General features: G+C 43.4%; 1 protein-coding gene and 1 pseudogene across 2 annotated transcripts in view; both read left to right on the top strand.

Moving 5' to 3' along the window:
- LOC306879751 (enhancer of rudimentary homolog) overlaps positions 1-9674 on the top strand; it is a 1222178-nt gene that overhangs the window by 853397 nt on the left and 359107 nt on the right. The window lies entirely within an intron of this gene.
- The window catches only part of LOC306880370 (androglobin-like), a 50323-nt pseudogene continuing 42006 nt past the window's right edge, over positions 1358-9674 (top strand). The window contains exons 1-3 of the transcript in view: positions 1358-1592; positions 2272-2407; positions 2693-2782. The product of the transcript in view is annotated as an androglobin-like (transcript). The remainder of the gene's footprint in view (positions 1593-2271; positions 2408-2692; positions 2783-9674) is intronic.

Raw genomic sequence — 9674 nt, 5'->3', positions numbered from 1 at the left:
TAGAGTGCCATCAATTTCAGAAAAAGTGTACAAGCAGTTATCATGCCATACATACAGTGCCCTCCAAAAGTATTGGGACAGTGAGGCCAATTCCTTTATTTTTGCTGTAGCCTGAAAACATTTGGGTTTGACATCAAAAGATGAATATGAGATGAGAGATTCATATTTCAGCTTTTATTTACAGGTATTTTCATCTGGATCTGATACACAACTTAGAAGATAGCACCTTTTGTTTGAACCCACCCATTTTTCATGTTACCAAAAGTATTGGAACAGATAGCATTAACATAGATTAAAGTGAAAAAGACTTAATATTTAGTTGCAAATCCTTTGCTTTCAATAACTGCATCAAGCCTGTGACCCATTGACAACACCAAACTTTTGCATTCTTCTTTTGTGATGCTTTTCCAGGCTTTCACCGCAGCCTCTTTCAGTTTTGGGGGGTTACTCCCTTCAGTCTCTTCTTTAGCATGGTAAAATGCATACTCTACAGGGTTTAAGTGTGGAGATTGACTTGGCCAGTCTAAAACCTTCCACTTCTTGCCCCTGATGAACTGTTTTGGGTCATTATCCTGCTGCATGATGAATGATCTCCCAATCAGTTTGGTTGCATCTTTCTGTAAATTGTCAGACAAAATATTTCTGTAGACTTCTGAGTTAATTTTGCTGCTGCCATCATGTGTTACATCATTAATGAAGATTAATGAGCCTGTCCCAGAAGAAGCGATTAAAGCCCAAGCCATTACATTACTTGTGTAATGTGTACTATAATGTACACCTGTGTACACTGTGTTTCAGATGAGCTTGTATGTTTGGGATCATGAGCAGATCCTTTCTTTCTCCAAACTTTAGCCTTTCCATCATTTTGGTCCATAAAACCTTGTCCCAGAATTTTTGAGGCTCGTCTCCTATTCTTCTTGCTAATGAGTGATTGCATCTTCTGGTGTAGCCTCTGTACTTTTGTTCATGAAGTCTTCTATGAACAGTAGATTGTGATACCATCACTCCTGCCCTCTGGAGGTTGTTGCTGATGTCACTAACAGTTGTTTTAGGGTCTTTCTTTACAGCTGTCACAATGTAAAAAGAGAAAAATAAATAAATAAATACATATGATGAGATGTCATGTAGCGTGATGACGTAATTACGTGTTGACGTAAAAAGGTAAACTGATTTTACATTTTTTTGTGATCGGTTCTATGACATGCACTATTCGAAAGAGGAGAAAAGAGACGAGTCTTTGTTCCCATCGCTAAACGACAGTGAATAGACTCAAGGGTTTGTTTAAGGATGTAAGGAGGAGTTCATTGGCGCGAGTTGGTAATAAAGCCCTGCGCTCGTGCTGTCGGCAATCCCAAGCGATGCTGTCGCCTAGCAACATGGCAAACTGTCCCCACTGCCTGAGTCTCACCCTGGGCTTCGCTTCCTATTCAGCATTATCTTTCGTGCTTTAATCAGCCAAGTGTTGCTTCAAACTATGAACTCTTAGACTAGAAATAAGGCCTACGTACATTTGCAATGTCGAAGACACCCAAGAAAAAGACGTCCTCCTCCAGCCTCGTCGCTTCTTCGCCTGGACACTCTCCCAAAAAAGAGTAAGATTTGGCTGAAGATTCATTAACACAACCTCGCTGTGTTTATGCCCTCGCAATATTTCAATAATATGGATAAGTCACAGATAATATAATTCGATAAAACATTTATTCCACCCTATATATTTACTGTATCGTGTTTGTCCTTAGCTTACGGAAGTTGTTTATGTTTTTAGTAAAATATTGGGGACGGTCGGTAACGTTATTTTGCAATTTGACAAGATACGTTTGTTTCTGGCAAGTTAATGTATGACATTGTATGGCAGCATTGATCAGTGCCTAACACGAAATTGTGTATTTTGCATCAACAACAACAACAACAACAGGCCTACTTTTCTAACATTTTAAAACATAGAATCACATTTTCTTTGCGGTAGGTTAATAAGTAGTTTTCAAATTTCTGTTTCAGTCCTGTTATAAGTTAATTTAGCATTCAGTTTAGCTATAATTTTTGTTCCCTGAAGAAGAAGAAGAAAAAAACAGTGTTTGGAATAATGTGTGCAAAGGAAAATAAAGTTTTAAACCTAAATATACAGTGGGTACTGTAGATAGAGAGAGTGATTGATGGTAATATGCAGTTTAGAATGAAAATAACAATTGACAAATCATGCAAATTCAAAATATGCAAATGCAAATGAAATGATTAAATAGTCATATTTTTAATAGATTACACTGTCTCTAGAACATCCTCAGTGGTCAGTGCATCAGGAAGTCCTGAAGAGCCAAAGAAGGGTCTCATCTCTCTCTGGCCAGAGTGGAGCAACACTGAGGTCAATGCTGAGAAATGGGATGCAGCTAAAGCCTCTAAGGATAGCAAGGTGAGAATTGATGAGTCGAATGTGATTTAATATTCAATGTCTTTCCTTTATAAAAGCTTTACAGAGCAATGTCAGGGTTGGTGTGAGTAGAAATCTGTTTCAGCAAACTGCTTAGCTTGAGAGATGTACTGTAGCATTTTAGTTGATGAGTCAGAGTGTTTGGCACCATGCACTTTGTAATTTGATCATCATTTTAATAGCTTTTATTCTGTTTTGTATTTGTTTTCCTTTGAATGCGAAATCTAAAACCATACTGAGCATTTTATGTAACAACATTGTCAACAGCTCTTTGATGATCCAGATGGGAAGGTTGAACTTCCTGCCTCCTTGAGAGTACACACTTGGAAACGTCCTTCAGAGTACATACTTAATAAGGTAAGGGTTTATCAGCCATATAAGTGGTTTTCACATCTCTAGCAGGTCCAACAAACTTGAAGAAACTGAATTAACCTGAAAGTTAACCAGAGTTTGCAACAATTCTGATTTCTTGGCATAAAGAGATTTTTTATGAAAATTTGGCAAGTGTACTTATAAATGTAGTTTTGAGAATGTTTGTGATATGTAAAGTTATCGATCTGACATATAACGACATGACACTAAACTAATCCTGTCCTGACATGACCAACCAACATGCATACAAAGCATACTTGTGTATTTTGTGTGGGTCATGTTCTTTAGTTGCATTTTTTGGGGTGGGAAATCTAATCTTAGCCTCAGTGCTGAGCCTAATTGATGAAATCTGTTTATGCTGCTTTCATAAGAGTTCAGGTTGTGATTAAATTACCTCATGCCCAGCACAACATTTCACAATTATTCCTCCATTTTGATGAGTCTAGGCAAGTCATGGGGTGCTAAATAGTCACAACAAGCAGCGAAATCACAAGGCAATCAAGGCTAGGCACTAGAGCTCTGAAACCAATTATTTTTGCCTCTGACAGGGTTTCCGCGGAGTCATAAAAAGTTATAAAACGTCTTAAATTTAATAATAAGAATTTTAGGCCATAAAAAGTCATAAAAACATCCAGATTTTCCATACAAGGTCATAAATTACATTTAGCCACGTCTTAAATTGATATGCTTGTTCATTCATTGGTTCTACCATCGCCTTTTCCCCCCCGAAAATGCGCAGGCGGCGGCATTCATTCGTTTCGCCTGTTGTAGTTCTGTCTGAGCGTTCCAGAACTACAAGGTCCATGTGGCAGTGCAGCAAACAGACTTGTCATAAGGACTTTCACAGAAACCTGTGCGAACTCCCAACTGCTAGTGATCTAATGTAGCCTAGGCCTACAGTCTATGAAACCATAAAATATTTGTTACTTTACAATGTTACAATTTACAATTGTTAAGTGTTGTTCCTGTGTTCTTGAGTTATTGAGTTATTGTCTGAAGTTATTTTTCGTAATTCGTGTAGGTCATAAATTTCAATCATAATGGTCATAAAAAGGTCTTAAAAAGTCTTAAATTTGACTGACTAAACGCTGCTCTGACTAGTTGTATTTAAGATGTTTAATTGACAGAACAAATGAAGGTCAGCTCTGTTGTCATTTCCATGGCAACAGTTGGGATAAAAAGATGATAACTGTGATTCTTCTCTTCAAGTATGTGAGTGATACTAAGAGCCTTCAATTTACATTTGATTAAAAGTCCATTAACAGAAGATTATTAAATATTCATGGACTCATGTCCCTCAGAGGGTCAATATGATCTGTGATAGTCGTGGGGAAAATGTGAGAAAAATTATTATATTTTCATTTCTTTGGGCACACAAATTGTAATATCTAATACACCCAGTGTGCACAACTATAATCGCTTTCAATAATCAATAATACATTTCATAATGTTTTATTGTGCGACCTCAAATAATCACACTGAGTTTGGGGTTGATTAGTGTTTTTGAAATAAGTCTCTTATGCTTACCTGCATTTAATTGATAAAAACTACAGTAAAAACAGTAAAATTGTCAAACAATATTATAGTTTAAAGGAACTGCTTCCTATTTTATTATATTGTGAAATTAAATTTATTCTTGTAATAACAAAACTGAATTTTCAGCAGCCATTACTACAGTCCTCAGTGTTACATGATCCTTCAGAATTCATTCTGATATGCTCATTAAAAAATGTCCTCTTGTTATGAATGTTGAAAACTGCTTAATATTTTTTGTCTAAACATTATACTTTTTTTCCCAGGATTCTTTGATGAATAGAAAGTAATACAATGCATCACTGCTGAATAAAATTATTAATTTCTTTAAAAAATACAGATTTTGAGTTTGTTCTAATTGATCTGAAGCTAGAAAGCTGAAACTCATCAATGCAGATCTTTAGAAACGTCTCGGTTACATAGGTAACCCTCGTTCCCTGAAGGAGGGAACGGAGACGTACGTCGGACTGACCGACAAATAGGAATCTCGCTAGAGAGGCCAATCTGCTTCGAGTGTAACTAAAACGAGCCAATGCACATTGGCATGCAATCACATGCAGCAGCTGCTCACCTCGCAGCGCGGGTATATAATGAGCAGCAGGTGTGTTGCATTTTCAGGTTTTCGCTGAGGAGCCGAACAGGTAAGACGGCAGCATCAGCGGGGTCCAGCGACTGTGGCGACGAGACGTATGTCTCCGTTCCCTCCTTCAGGGAACGAGGGTTACCTATGTAACTGAGACGTCCCGGTCACATTTGACGTACGTCGGACTGACCGACGAATAGGAATCCCTACCAAAGCGCCACAGGAGCTGCCCCCTTCCAACGCTCTGTAGCAAGCCTCCTGTAACCCCTTGCTTAAGGACGGTGGGACAGGGCAAACACAGAGAGTGTCGATCACTGCTGTTCACCAAAACCCATTCAGTGAGACTATTGGATAACACTGGGAAAGCGTACCCTTTCCTTGGAAAGGACCGCTGCGGAACCACATCCTTCCCTGAAGGAATTATGTGGAGAAGTACATATGGACTAACCCCGTAGGGTTGCACTACATATGGAAGTACTGGGGTGACTCCAACCTGACAAGAGGTGGGTTCTCCCAGAGGGAAAGACACGGGGTTCGTTTAGGAGCAACTCGTGGAATAACACATATGGGATCCCCGTAGGGTCATACATATGGAACCCAGCCTAAATCCAGTTCTCAAGGATACAATGGAGTAAAGGCCTGGCGCCAACACTCCGCCACGTCTGGCTGCCGAAGGGTGATCGGAGGACTCAACAGGGTCTGCCTTGTAGGGACTTTCTGGAGCAATAAGCGCAAGTAACGCAACAAGCCAACACTAAGCCGGGACCTCTCCGTGCCTCTGACCTGAGGTGAGAACACAGGAGTAGACCGGCTCGACACAAAGGCTATAGAATCTAGCGAACGTGTTAGGTGCCCAGCCCGCAGCTCTACAAATATCTGTCAGCGAGGTGCCACGAGCCAGCGCCCAGGAGGATGCCACGCCTCTCGTAGAGTGGACATGCAACCTGAGCGGGCAGGGGACGCCTTGTGCTTGGTAAGCCAAGGCGATGGCATCCACTACCCAGTGGGCCATCCTCTGCTTGGAGACAACCTTTCCCTTCTGCTGGCCTCCTTAACAGACAAAGAGCTGGTCTGAGGTCCTGAGGCTTTGAGTTCTGTCTATGTACAGTCGCAAAGCACGAACTGGACAGAGCAAAGCCAGGGCTGGGTCTGCCTCCTCCGGGGGCAGCGCTTGCAGGCTCACTACTTGGTCCCTGAAGGGAGTGGTAGGAACCTTGGGCACATAGCCAAGCCGGGGTCTCAGTACCATGTGGCCGTCACCTGGCCCGAACTCTAGGCACGATTCGTCGACCGAAAATGCCTGCAGGTCCCCTACCCTCTTGATGGAGGCCAATGCAACCAGCAACAAAGTCTTCATAGACAGAATCTTTAAGTCTGCTGACTGCAAAGGCTCAAAGGGAGCAATCTGGAGTGCTCGAAGTACCAGAGCAAAGTCCCAAGAGGGTAAGGAGGGGGGTCGAGGAGGATTTAACCATCTCGCCCCCCTAAGGAACCTGACGACCAGGTCGTGCTTACCAAACGGACTTACCATCGATGTGATCGTGGCATGCGGAAATAGCGGCAGCTTTGAGGGTGGAGGGAGACAGCCTACACTCCAACCCTTGCTGCACGAAAGAAAGCACGACACCGATCGAACATCTTCGGGGGTTTTCTCGGCGAGAAGAACACCACTTGACAAACAGGTTCCACTTCAAGGCGCAAGCACGTCTCGTAGACGGTGCACGTGCCGAAGCGATGGTGTTAAGTACCTCAGGGGGTAAGTCACCAAGAACCTGCGCATCCCATCCAGGGACCAGACATGGAGTTTCCAGAGGTCTGGACGCGGGTGCCAAAGGATGCCCCGTCTCTGAGAAAGAAGGTCCTTCCTCAGAGAAATTCGCCAGGGAGGGGCTTTCGTGAGGAGCGTGAGTTCCGGGAACCAGGTCCGGCTGGGCCAATAGGGCGCAACTAGCAGGACCTGCTCCTCGTCCTTCCTGACTTTGCACAAGGTCTGTGCAAGTAGGCTCACTGGGGGAAACACATATTTACGAAGGCCCCCGGACAGGGAGTAGGAAAACTGGCAGTGAGAGGTTTCCGGCGAGGCAAACAGGTCTACCTGAGCTTCGCCGTACTCTCCCCAAATCAGCTGGACCACCTGGGGGTGGAGTCGCCACTCCCGGCAGCGCAGCTCGTAAGAGCTTGTCGGCCACATGGTTGAGCACACCAGGGACATGAATGGCGCGAAACGACCTCAGATGCTTCTGACTCCAAAGGAGGAGATGGCGGGCAGGTTGCGACATGCGACGGGAGCGCAGACCCCCTTGACGGTTGATGTACGCCACGGTCGCAGTATTGTCCGTACGGACCAGCGCATGCTTGCCCCGTAACGGCCCTTTCAGGCAGCCCAGGGCAAGGCATACTGCTAGCAACTCGAGGCAGTTGACGTGCCAATGCAGTTGGGAGTCTGTCCACACCCCTGACACTGCATGCCCGCTGTACGTGGTCCCCCAGCCGGTGGCAGAGGCATCCGTGAAGACACTGAAGTAGCTAAATTTACATGCACACACAGTGGTCTAATCAGTATGTCACGATGTTATATTAGATGATCCATTATTCAACATTCATAAGTGCAACATTTATTTGTTTTTACCAGATGCTTTTATCCAATGTGACTTGCAAATGAGGAATAATGCTAGCAATTTAACAAAATAAATAAATAAATAATACAACCAGCAGTGAAATTGTATTTTTTTGGTAATGTTGAATATTTTTATTGAAAACTACTTTCTTTGTGTCCATTTGTTTTGAATAACTAGAAGAGTTTTGTAAAAAAAAAAAAAAAAATCAATGAAAATTCAAAGTAATGGTTTTCAGTGGAAAATAACCTGGAATAACTAAAGGAATAGTTCAGCAAAAATTGACATTTCAGTCATAAAAAAACCCTCACCCTCGTGTTATTTTGAAACCATGTTTTTTTCATCTGTTGAACACAAAAGAATCTTTGCTGACCAAGAGGTTCTGGTTGGTGATTCACAAAATTGGCAAATGTGCCCAAAATGATTCGGATTGGCTATAGCGTAAAAATGTACACAACAAATATACACAGGCCACTCAACACCTATTGTAGCATATGTCCACATTTTCCTGCTGGAAGGACACTGTGTCCTTTAGGTGGTGATTAAGTGAGAACACAACGCTTATCAGGGAGCCAAGAGAGTCGGTAGAACCGTGACTGTCAGATTTCTCTATCCTCTGGGCACAAGAAACTGAGAAACAATTATTTACCTTAACAGCTCCTAGTCCTAAATGAGCAAACCTATGATCTACACGCAGGTAACAGTGATTTGTTTGACAAATCAAATCACTTTTATTGTCACATCACCACAGCACGTGTGCCTTCGTGAGTGAAATTCTTGAGAGCGTGCTCCAGACACTGCAAAAACAATTTACATATAGACATTACCATACATACGTACAGACTTATACAGATGACAATGTGTAATATACACATACATATACTCAGTACACACAGTGTACTATTAGACAGACATACAGTTACCGATACACATTATACACAGCATGTAGTACACATTCTACGTTATATACACACAGTAATATGCGAAGATGCAGCAGATTATATATAAACCGGATGTGCAAATGTCATGGATGTGCATTGGATGGTATCCGGTGCTGGCAAAAAGATTGTTGTATTTGTGCAGTAGTGTACTGGTAGTCCAGTTTGAACTGTATGGGATTAAAGTGCAGTGCGTATACTGTAAAGTGGGATTATGCTGTAGGTATATTAGTTTTGACTGTTCATTAGCCTGATAGCCTGAGGAAAAAAGCTATCCCTCAGTCGGCTAGTGCGGGATCGGATGCTGCGGAGACGTCTTCCTGAGGGCAGCAGAGAGAGCAGTCTGTGGGACGGGTGGCTGGAGTCACTGATGATCCTCCGGGCTTTCTTTATACACCGCCTGGTGTAGATGTCCTGGAGGGAGGGAAGCTCACCTCCAACAATGTGACGGGCAGTTCGCACGACCCTTTGCAGAGCTTTGCGGTTGCCAGCAGTGCTGTTTCCAAACCAGGCGGTGATGCAGCCTGTCAGGATGCTCTCCACAGTGCAGGTGTAGAATGATCTGAGGATGCTGGGGTTCATTCCAAACTTCCTCAGCCGTCTCAGGAAGAAGAGGCGTTGGTGTGTCTTCTTCAGCACTGCATCTGTGTGAGCGGACCATGTGAGATCCTCAGTGATGTGAACACCGAGGAATTTGAAGCTGTTTACTCGCTCCACAGGTGTCATGTCGATGGTGATGGGTGTGTGTTCTCTGCTCTGTCTCCTGAAGTCCACCACCAGCTCCTTGGTCTTGTCGATGTTGAGTGAGAGGTGGTTCTCTTGACACCATTTAGTCAGGGTTCTCACCTCCTCTCTGTAGGCCGTCTCATCGTTGTCAGTGATCAGGCCTATCACCGTTGTGTCGTCAGCAAATTTGACGATGACGTTGGAGCTGTGTGTTGCTGTACAGTCGTGTGTGTACAGGGAGTACAGGAGTGGGCTGAGGACGCAGCCCTGAGGAGCACCAGTGTTGAGGGTCAGCGGGGATGAAGTGTTGTTGCCCATTCTGACCACCTGACATCTGCCTGTCAGGAAGTACAGGATCCAGCTGCACAGAGATCCGTTTAGTCCCAGAGTCTGGAGCTTCTCAACCAGTGTGGCAGGCACTATGGTATTGAATGCTGAGCTGTAGTCCACAAACAGCATTCTCACATAGGTGTTCTTATTTT

The sequence above is a fragment of the Barbus barbus genome, assembly GCF_936440315.1.
Source record: "Barbus barbus genome assembly, chromosome: 14".
NCBI lineage: Eukaryota > Metazoa > Chordata > Actinopteri > Cypriniformes > Cyprinidae > Barbus > Barbus barbus.
The sequence above is the reverse complement of the archived record's forward strand: the minus strand, read 5'-3'. Positions and strand labels throughout refer to the sequence as shown.